The sequence below is a fragment of the Gossypium hirsutum genome, chromosome D13, assembly GCF_007990345.1.
Source record: "Gossypium hirsutum isolate 1008001.06 chromosome D13, Gossypium_hirsutum_v2.1, whole genome shotgun sequence".
Classification (NCBI taxonomy): domain Eukaryota; kingdom Viridiplantae; phylum Streptophyta; class Magnoliopsida; order Malvales; family Malvaceae; genus Gossypium; species Gossypium hirsutum.
In genome coordinates, this window is record NC_053449.1 from 28961765 (window position 1) to 28972978 (window position 11214).

The following is an 11214-nucleotide window of genomic DNA, read 5'->3' on the forward strand; positions in this document are numbered from 1 at the left end:
CTGGTCTAACTCTATCTTACTCTAAATTATCTTTAGTTTCATCAAAAAACTCGGATGCAATGACAATGTCCTCAACAGATTCTTTCTTAGCAGCTTCTATCGCAGTATTGTCTTCCTCAACTTTCTCATTCACAACTTTGACACGGACGTCCTCCTCTTCCATAGCAACTTCGTCCTCAATAGTAGGTGCTTCTTGACCAACAATGGAGTCACCCTCGACCAGGATATTAACCATCGCATGCACTCCTCAACGTCCATTAAGTATTCTTCTTTCTCAATGTCAAAGACATGAAAAATGGGGGGATTCCACCGATCTGTCTCAGTCCCCTAGGTCATCTTCCTCGGAGGGTTCATACTCTCGGATAGTGGGTGGGAACACTTTAAATTCTAGGAGTGGGGTTTGGCTTAACCGACATAATGTGGCTACAATAGAATTGTTATAGGCCCTTGTATAAGCATAAAAAAGATTTTGTGATCTGTCCATGTCCTCTATTGTAGCGACAAGCCTAATCTGCTTATTGTTGATGGAATTGGCTAACTTTTCGATATCTTTCATTTTGAGCAGTAATGATGTTTCAGCAGTCTAGTTTGTCCTTTGCTTCCTGCTTTTGTTTTGCCCTTCATTGTCTTACTGGTTTCTGCTTCCTTCATAGTTGGTGTATCTTTGCCACGAGTCATTCTTCCAATAAAGGCTTCATTTATCGGACCCTTATTTTCTAGGACCTCTTCATCATCGCGGGGCATGATCCCTTTCTGCTGGCATAGTAGCATCACCAACGATGGGAAAACCAAAATTCCATTTTTCCTTACGGTGCAATCAGTAATTTCTTGGTGGAGTATTGCACCGACATCAATCTTTCTGCCCTTGAAAATTGAATGTATTAGGCACATTCTATCAAGGTTGGCTGTAGTGCTGTGAGTAAAAGGCAGTAACCTGCAGTTGATAAAATAAAACCAGATTTTGCTCTGTAATGTGAGGAAGCAGCGATGCATCATATAATTCTTTTGCTGTGAACCCATCCATAATGCTCATTCGACACATAAATCCTTCACCAACAGCTCCCTTTTTTCTTATGTGATATCTTTAACAAATTTGGAGTGTACATTGACATCCACCTTAGTGTTGTATAGCTCATTGATTTTGGTAGCATCCTACGGGATTAAACCTTCTCGAATAAAGACAAACTCCAAATCATGGTCATCAAGGTTAGCATAAAACTCACATACCAATGAAAGAGAATAATTTTAAGGATGCGTGCAGAAAGCCGCCCACTTCAACTTAGAAATGGTTCGTGATACTTGTTTGCCCAAATTTTGCTACTGTGAAAGGAGAATGCCTTATTTTGGGTGGGAGTTTCACTTTAAGATGTTGTTTTGAAATCGATCTTTGGCAGCTTACATTAAAAAGATCACCGACTCTTTTTTTCGTTAGCATGGAGGATTTTGACCCACAAACTATAGTTGTAGAGGATGAGTGTTCTTCAACAGGCTTGGTGACTTTCTTGACTGATCCTCTCGTTCTTGCAATATTTTGCTTGTTTTGTGGAGTGAAATGGTTTAAAGGTGTAAAGGTGCGAACTTAGGGAAGAGTAAGTGAATAAAAATGGTTGCTTAGATCTGATTTAATTCTGAAAAGGTTAAATAGATTAAATTATTATCGGTTGATACAGATGAGTATTCGAAAGAATGTTTATAACACTGTAGAGGTAGAAGTTACGACCTGTATAGGAAAAGGAAGAACAATCTAGATATCATTCTTGAGTTCTATAGACATACAAAAACTCAGGATGATAGCTTAAAGTCTAGCTCTCGAAAGAATCTGACTATAGTAGTGAATCTTTGTGTAGTAGAATAGTCCATATATTTCCATGGCATTATTATGTTCTAAAAGTAAAACCTGAGCAATTCCAACCTTTATCATTCAACAATACAAATCCTCCCCACTTATTCTTTGAGAAGTGCCACACCATTTGAACTGCCCTAGCATTTTTTCTTTCATAATTGATTTTATTAATTCATCCATTAATTCTCTTCATAATTTGTCATTTGTTTCTTTTGTACATTTTAATTAGTCAATTTCATAGTACATAACAATCTTTTAATCAATTCTGATCCTTGTGGAGACGATACTCACTCATCACATTCGCATTACACATTCACATGCGTTAAGTTTTTGGCCTCGTTGCTAGGGATCAACAATATTGGTGGAAGTTTGGCTTGTTATTACCTCTTTAATTTTGCTAGATTAGTTTAATTAGTTGTTTCGATTTTTTTGTTTTTCAGGATTTTTGTTGGTGCATGAGTAGAGATATTTCTGCTCTTGAAGAGTATTCTTTTGATCAAAAAATTTAGAGAACCTTGATAAGAAGGAAAAAAATTACGAGAAATGGAAAGAATTAGAAATGATCAGGTTAGAAAAGAGCCATTACATTAGAATGGAAGGGATGCTGATATTCCTCCAATAATAGATGACAGAGACAGACCCATCAAAGAAAATATAGTGCCGATCTTGGATGATTTAAATCCAAGAATTGTCAGAGCGCATATTCAAGCTCAACTTTTCGAGTTAAAGCTGATAATGTTTCAAATGTTACAAAGTGTAGGGCAATTTAGTGGATTGCATACTGAAGATCCACGATTGCACTTAAGACTCTGTTTGGAAGTCTGTGATTTATTCAAGTAGCAGGGTGTTCTTGAAGATGCAATGAGACTAAAGTTATTCCTTTATTCATTGCAAGATCGAGCCAGAATATGGTTAAATCCATTATTGTCAGGTACAGTGACATCTTGGAATGAACTTTGTCAAAGGTTTCTGCTAAGATATAATCCTCCATACATGAATGCCAATTCAGGAATGATATTACACCATTCGGCAATATGAGGATGAAACATTATACGAAGCATGGGAGTGATTCAATGAGTTAATTAGAAAATTCCCAATGCATGGCTTTCAACATTGGACGCAAATGTAAATGTTTTACAATGGATTGAATACGCATACAAGGATGGTGGTTGATGCATCTGCTAATGGGACTTTGCTCGATAAATCATATAATAAGGCATATAAAATTCTGGAGAGGATAACAAACAATGATAATCAATACCTTACTACAAGAGTAGGGATTGTTAGAAGAGTTCCTGGAGCAGTGGAACTTGATGCGATTACTTCCCTAACAAATCAAGTATCATCTTTAACGAATATGATTAAAACACTGAAAAGACCAACTACACTGCAAGAAATGAAAGCAACTAAGTTAGCTTGTTAGAAGATTATGTTTTTGATGATGCCCATCGAACCCAGCCTTAGTTTATTATATGGGAAATTTTAATCACAACAACAACAACAACCCATATTCCAACACATATAATCCGGGGTGGAAACAATATCCTAATTTCAGTTGGAGTAATAAAGGGGTGGGAAATTCTAACAATGCTACTCGACAGAATGTTGCGAGTACACCACCTGGATACAATGAATCCATGCCACGACAAAATACTCAGCAAAATTTAGCTTCGAGTTCTTCATCTATGGAAGCTCTAGTGAAGGAATACATGGCCAAGAATGATGGTATCATTCAAAGTCAAGCTGCATCTTTAAGTACTTTGGAAAATCAAGTGGGGCAAATTGCCAAAGCATTAAGCTCAAGACCGCAAGGAGCATTGCGAGAGATACCGAAAATTCACGATCTCAAGGGAAGGAATAGTGAAAAGCCATTACACTCAAAAGTGCTACATAGCTCCCAAGAGCTGTTAATGACACCAATATTGAATAAGGTAATTCATATTTCACTAATAAGAAGAATCCAGAACCAGTAGTGGAGTAGGCTACAAAAGAAAAGAGCAACCAGAAAAATGTTGAAGTAGATTCATCTTGTATTGCTAATAAATAAGCCATAGCAAAACAACTTGAACAAATGGAAGGAAGGCCACTGCCACCTTTTCCTTAGTGTTTCCAAAAATCTAAGCAATATTTTCAATTCAAGAAATTCATGGATGTCCTGAAGCAATTACGTATCAACATACCATTGCTGGAAGCATTGGAATAAATGCCCAACTATGTGAAATTCATGAAATGTACCTTATTAAATAAGAGATGTTTAGGGGATTTCAAAACTATTGCTCTCACTGAAGGGTGCACAACAATTCTAAGATACAAATTGCCACCAAAATTGAAGGATCCAAGGAGTTTTACTATACCTTGCTCTATTGAAAATCGTTATGTAGGCAAAACATTATGCGACTTAGGTGCAAGTACAAAACTAATGCCTATGTCTATTGTCAGGAAGCTGAGAATAGGGAAAGTGAGACCTACAACTATCACATTGCAATTAGCTAATCATTCATATGCACCTCCAGAAGGTAAAATAGAAGATGTGTTGGTAAGGGTTGACAAATTTATTTTTCCAGTAACTTTTATTATTTTGGAATGTGAGGTTGATAAAGAGGTACCAATCATACTTGGGAGACCTACAACTATCACATTGCAATTAACTAATCATTCGTATGCACATCCAGAAGGTAAAATAGAAGATGTGTTGGTAAGAGTTGACAAATTTATTTTTCTAGCAGCTTTTATTATTTTGGAATGTGAGGTTGATAAAAAGGTTCCAATCATACTTGGGAGACCTTTCCTAGCAACTGGTAGAACATTAATTGGTGTACAATGGTGAATTAACAATGAGTGTTAATGATTAGCAGATAACCGTTAATGTTTTTGATGCTATGAAGTGTGCAAATACAGATGAAGAATGTCACACTGTTGAGATTGTTGACACAATAGTTTAGGAATAATTTGTAGAATTTTATCACAATAATTTTAATGGTGATGCAGAATGAGAATGGATGAAGGAGAAGTTTCGAATCATTAAATTTATCAGGCTATTCTTTTAAACCTCTTCGACCGTCAATAGAAGATCCTCCTACATTGGAATTGAAGCCTTTGCTAGTACATCTAAAGTATGCTTACTTGGGTGATAACAACACATTGCCAGTAGTTATCTCTATGGTATTGACATTAGATCAAGACGCTTAATTGTTGAAAGTTTTAAAGAAATCTTAAAGGGCATTGGGGTGGACGATTGCGGATATCAAAGGAATCAGTCTCGCAATCTGCATGAACAAGATATTACTGGAGGATTGACATGGCAAATACATCGAGTAGTAGAGAAGATTGAATTTCATTATGAATGAAGTTTTCAAAAAGGAGATTCTCAAATGGCTAGATCCTAGAATTATATACCTAATTTCTAATAGTTCTTGGGTGATCCCTATTCAATTTGTACCTATAAAAGGGGGTGTCACTGTGGTAAGAAATGATAACAATGAACTCATTCCTACTCGTATTGCCATGGGATGGAGCATTTGTATGAACTATCATAAACTTAGCAAAGCAACAAGGAATGACCATTTTCCTCTACCATTTATCGACCAATTGTTAGATAGATTAGCGGGGAAAGCCTTTTATTATTTTCTAGATTATTTTTTGGGGTACAACCAGATTGCCATAGCCCCTGCTAATTAAGAGAATACCATATTCACATGTCCTTATGGAACTTTTGTGTCCTGATGACTGTCGTTTGGGTCATGCAATGCCCGTGCAACATTTCAGCGTTGCATGATGGTAATATTTTTGGACATGGTGGATAAATTTTTAAAGTTTTTATGGATGACTTCTTAATGTTTGGTGATACTTTTGAAGACTATTTAAGAAATCTAGAGTTAGTTCTTTGTTAGTGTGAAGGACCTAACCTTGTGCTTTACAACAACTCGTTTTTCAGTGGTGTTAGAAATAGTGGTTTCGAGGCCACCATATCCAACGAGTAAGTTCGTAAATACTATTGTTTAATATTTACAAGTCAAATTTGATTTTAAAAAGGTTCCTGATTTGATAATTTATGTTATTTAAGAGATTTATTAAGTTCAAGTGGTAAGACCCTAATGTCAAATGGTTTTAGAAAATGAGGTACCGAGACCTCGTTTCTATAAACTAAGCCGTAAATATTTTTTATAAATATTTACGGAATGTCATTAACGTGGTATTAATGTTTCGTTGAAAAATTTTAACGTTTCGATAGTCAATTAAGTGAAAATGACTAAATCGTAAAAGTTGAAAAAGTCAATTGCTATTAGTTTAAAGATGTTAATTAATTAAAAAGTAATTTTTGGATGGCCTTATTGAGTAAATTAGCCATCCTAAAGATAGCGGGATGATTTGATGCTTTAAATTCTTTTAATTTTATAAGTTCTATAAGTATTTTATTATTAATGTAATGAATAAAGGTTAAAATAATAATTAAAATCAGAAAACATAAGTTTCTTCTTCATTTTGGCTTGTTCATCACCGAGATACACCATAGGAAAAGCTTCAAGCTTCGGTTCTTTTTTGGATGATGCATTGTAAGCCATTTTTCATCCATTTTTAATAATTTTTATATTTTTGAGATCATTGCAATTAGGTCCAGCTAGCCCGTACCTTCAATTTTGAAACTGTTAAAGATTTTGAATGTTTTCATTGATGAACCTTGTGATTTTAGATGTTAAATGATGAATATGAAATGTTGGTTGAGATTTAAAAGTATTTTATTATGTAATTTTGATGAATTTTTTGATTATGCACTAAATTGTTAAAATTGTAAAAGTAAAAGGATTTTATGTTAAATTTTTACAAAAATGGGTTGTATTGGAAGCTAACAATATTTGGCTATTATGAAATTTCAATAAAAATGGTTAATTTGCATGTTTTAGGCTTAATGACTAAATTGAATAAAAGTAAAATTTTAAGAGCAATTTAGTAAAAATGTAAAATATGACTAAATTGCATAAATACATTATTTTACTGCCTAAATTAATAGATTGAATAAATTATTAATTTAGATCAAGATCGAGTGAAAAATCGAGGAGAATGGAAAATTACCAAAATACCCCCAAACTTTGTCATTTTTGCAATTTAGCGAGGTAAGTTCGTAACTTGATTAGTTTAATTAATTACTGTTTCGATAAATTATTATCTATTTGTGTATATATATGAATCAAATTTGTCAGCTTGAAGGAAACGAATAAGACCAAGGTTGAAAGACACTATGGCAACACAACATAAAAATGTACAAGACCATGGTTGGACAATGGCAATGTTTACGTAAGACCTTAGCGAGGCTATGACATTTTTTCTAGCGTGAGACCATGGCTGGACCATGGCAGTGTATATATATATGTAAGACCATAGCTGGGCTATGAAATTCTAATGGTAAGACCATAACTGGGTTATGGCAGTATAAGTGTAAAACCATGGCAAGGCTGTGGCAGTGTACATGTAAGACCATAGTTTGACTATGGCACAATATGAAACGTGTACCAGGGTTTCAATTATCTTTATAGTGTTCATTGAATATGAAAAGGGATGGTTTTGACATCGATTAAAGAAAAGGGATGGATTCGACCATCGTTTAACACACTTGTGTGAGCTCCGATAACGGTTCCGATTGACTTCACTACAACAAATAGGGAAAGGTATGATGTACCAATGATCAAAGTATGGATATTCATGATTATGAAAGGTATGATTGAAGTGATGATGTGTTTATGTACCATATCTTACCATGTGATGGTATTGTTAAGTTATGTGTTTAATTACTAGCTTGCGACTATGGTAAATGTTATGTTTATGTCTTTTGTGTTATGCAAATGAAATGGTAAGTGTTCAATATGAACCAAGACATGTGTGCATGAAACTTACTGAAATGGTGATACATGGAAAACATGATATCTTATGAAGGATGATAAATCCAATTGGATTGTGCTCAAGTAATGGTTATCTATGTTTAAGTTTACATGAGTTATATTAAATTTTGCTAACATGTGTTGTTGTTGGTGCTTGAGCTTGTGCCAAGTTTATGATTGAATTATATCATGTTTAATCTTAATGAAATACATTGAAACGGTAAGTGCTCAATTGGTAACGTGCTTATATGTCCATGAAAAGGTGAAATAAATCAAAGTATGTAATTTCTTATGCGATTGTTGATTATGTAGTTGATTCCAAATGAGCTATGTTTAAATGCACTAGTTTGTAGTCATGGTTGATATTATGCGTATATCTTGTGTGTTATGCATATGAAATGGGTGAGGAAAGGTAATGAAATGGTAAATTCATAGTTGAAATGAAATTTGATGAAAAGGGAGTAATGAGTTTGAATGATGTACTATATGTGAGAAGTTTACGTATGCTATGAATGAATACACTATATCATGGATGAATACACTAAGTCAAGAATTAATAATGTTGTTTAGGCTTATGATAAGCATTGGGAATGTAATGAAATAAAAGTAGATTGAAAAGTGTATAATCTTATAGAAAAGTTTTTGATTATCTATCAAGTCCCATAAAATCCTATCATATTATGGATAATAAATGTATGTGATATTAATGAACTTACTCATTTGTGGGTTGATGATCATATCAATTTATGAATCTTATGATATTGGTATAGGTTTATGTTTAATCTATAAAGTTTATTATTGAAATGGAATATTATGCGTAAAGTTTATATGAACTTATTAAGCATACATTGCTTATGTAATTAGTTTCCTTTATTTTACAGATTATCGAAAGGTCGATCGGGTTGGAAGCTAGTTAGAGATCCATCACACTATCCATTGATTTTATCGGTAGATTTTGATGCTTTGATAGTAGTTATAATGGCATGTATAGGTGGACGTATGTCTAATGTTTAGTTAGTGATATCGGCATGTTATGTTGCTTTGAATTTGTGAAACTTATGATATGTGATGCCTTGATGGTTTGTGTGCTTCTGGAACTTTGATGTTTAAAGGTTGGTGTGTATAAGATCAAATTGCTGCATGGTTTTATGATCAAATTGGTAAGAGTTAACATTTTTGCAAAGTGATCATTTAGGGCAGGTTTTCATCTGAAATTTAGCCAAGTATGTTTGGTTGAATTATGACCATTTGGACTTAATTTAGCATGTATATATATGTGGTTTTACGAGTGATGACATTTTGACATTTTGGTGCTTAAATGGTTAATGTTGAAAGGGTAAAGTAGATGTACATTTTTAATGATCAATTTGGTATATTTTGTTGAGGTTTGACATATTGTCAATTATGCTATGTCTTGGCAAGATAATTTGTGGTTGTGTATATTGATTTATGCCAAAACATATATGTGTTTAGGTTGTTTTAAGATTTATGTTTGGGGTGCCTTTTGGGCATATTTGTTGTATGCAAAAATGTCATATTGATCTAGTTTTATTATGCATGTTTGAGCTACATTTTTGAATGTTCAAAATAGGTGCAAATGGCTTGGATATATGAACATGTTTTGGGTGAGAGAAATGGCTTGAAAATAGCCTATCTATTGTTCACACGACCTGAGACACGGGCGTGTGCCTCAACTGTGTGAGTCACACGGCCATGCGACATGGTCGTGTGTTCCCTGTAGGTTTTTAAAGGTTGCATTTCGAGAGTTACATGGATTGGAACACGAGAATGCGACTTGGCCGTGTGAACCTAGTTAGATAGTTACATGGGCACAGACACAGGTTAGGACATGGCCGTGTGTCCCTACTTTGAATGTTCACACGGCCTGGCCATACGGCCATGTGACCTCTGTAGTATGAATTTTTCTACCTTTTGGCATGAAATTCTAAATGTTTTTCATTTTGTCTCGAATCATTTCTAAAGTGTTTCTAAGGCCTCGAGGGCTCAAAAAAGGGATGTTATGCATGTGTTTGATTGGATTTTGCAATGATAATGAAATATTGGAAATGAATGATTTGAGTTGTGTTTTTATGGTAATGCTCTGTAACCCTATTATGGTGACAGATATGGGTAAGGGTGTTACATTCTCAATTGGGAGAAAGGTCAGTTCATGGTCTGTGAAGAAATTGTTCTAGGACATAAAATTTCGCAGCAAGGGATTACCATTGACAAAGAAAAAGTTGAGGTTATTGAGAAATTGCCACCACCCACACAATTAAGGGTATTCGTTGCTTTCTTTGCCATTTAGGATTCTATCGACGATTTGTCAAAATTTTTTAAAAAAATATTCAAACCTCTGTGTACATTGTTAGAACATAACAGATCTTTCAATTTTGATGAGGCGTGCTTACAAGCATGTGAGGAATTGAAAAAGGGACTAGTCACAGCACCAATAGTGAAAGCACCAGATTGGACATTACCTTTCGAACTTTTGTGTGATGCTAGTGATTTTCCTGTAAGGGTAGTACTCAGGCAAAGAAAATCAAGTGGCTGATCACTTGTCTCGAATTCAAGTAGGAAATGAATACAGTAATATTTAGTGCATTCAAGATGATTTCCCAGATGAACAACTGTTAGTTGCCATGGCATTACCATGGTATGCTGATATCGTCAATTTTTTGGTTAGTGGATTGCTGCCACTAGAGCTCACCAATCAAAGACGGAGGAAATTTATCCATGATGCCAAGCAGTATTATTGGGATAAGTCGTTTTTATTCAAACATTATGCAAACTAGATAATTCGGAGGTGTGTTTCGGATGACGAGATTAAAAGTATTTTATATCATTGTTATTCAGCATCGTATGGAGGACGCTTTGGGGGCATGCGAACTGCTATAAAAGTTCTCCAATCTTGTTTTTATTGGCAAAATATGTTTAAAGATGCTCATGAATTTTGTCAAGCTTTCAATAACTGTCAAAGAACTGGAATTATATTGAGGAGGTATGAAATGCCATTACAAACTATTTTAGAAGTATAACTATTTGGTGTATGGGGAATTTTATATTATGGGTCCATTTCCACCTTCTTGGGGCAATGTCTACATACTTGTAGTTGTTGATTATGTCTCCACATGGGTTGAGGTTGTTGCTCCACCAATGAATGATGCCAGATCGATACTAAAATTTCTCCGTAAGAATATTTTTACCCGTTTTGGTACCCCTCATACTCTGATTAGTGATGACGGTTCACACTTTGACTGGAAATTAGTTCCTAATGCTCTGAACATGTATGGAGTTAAACATAAAATTGCCATGGCATACCATCCCTAAACGAAAGGATAAGCAAAAATCTCTAATAGAGAGATTAAAAAAATTCTGGAGAAGGTAGTCAATCCCACCCGCAAAGATTGGTCATCCAGATTGGATGAAGCTTTGTGGGCATATCGCACTGCATTTAAGACACCATTGCGGATGTTGCCTTTAAAGCTTGTTTATGGG

General features: G+C 34.7%; 1 non-coding gene across 1 annotated transcript; it reads right to left on the reverse strand.

Moving 5' to 3' along the window:
- Nucleotides 1-2844: 2844 nt before the first annotated feature.
- On the reverse strand, nucleotides 2845-2950 carry LOC121225918 (small nucleolar RNA R71). The gene has a single exon (XR_005923821.1). It is a non-coding gene; the product is annotated as a small nucleolar RNA R71 (small nucleolar RNA).
- Nucleotides 2951-11214: the final 8264 nt, after the last annotated feature.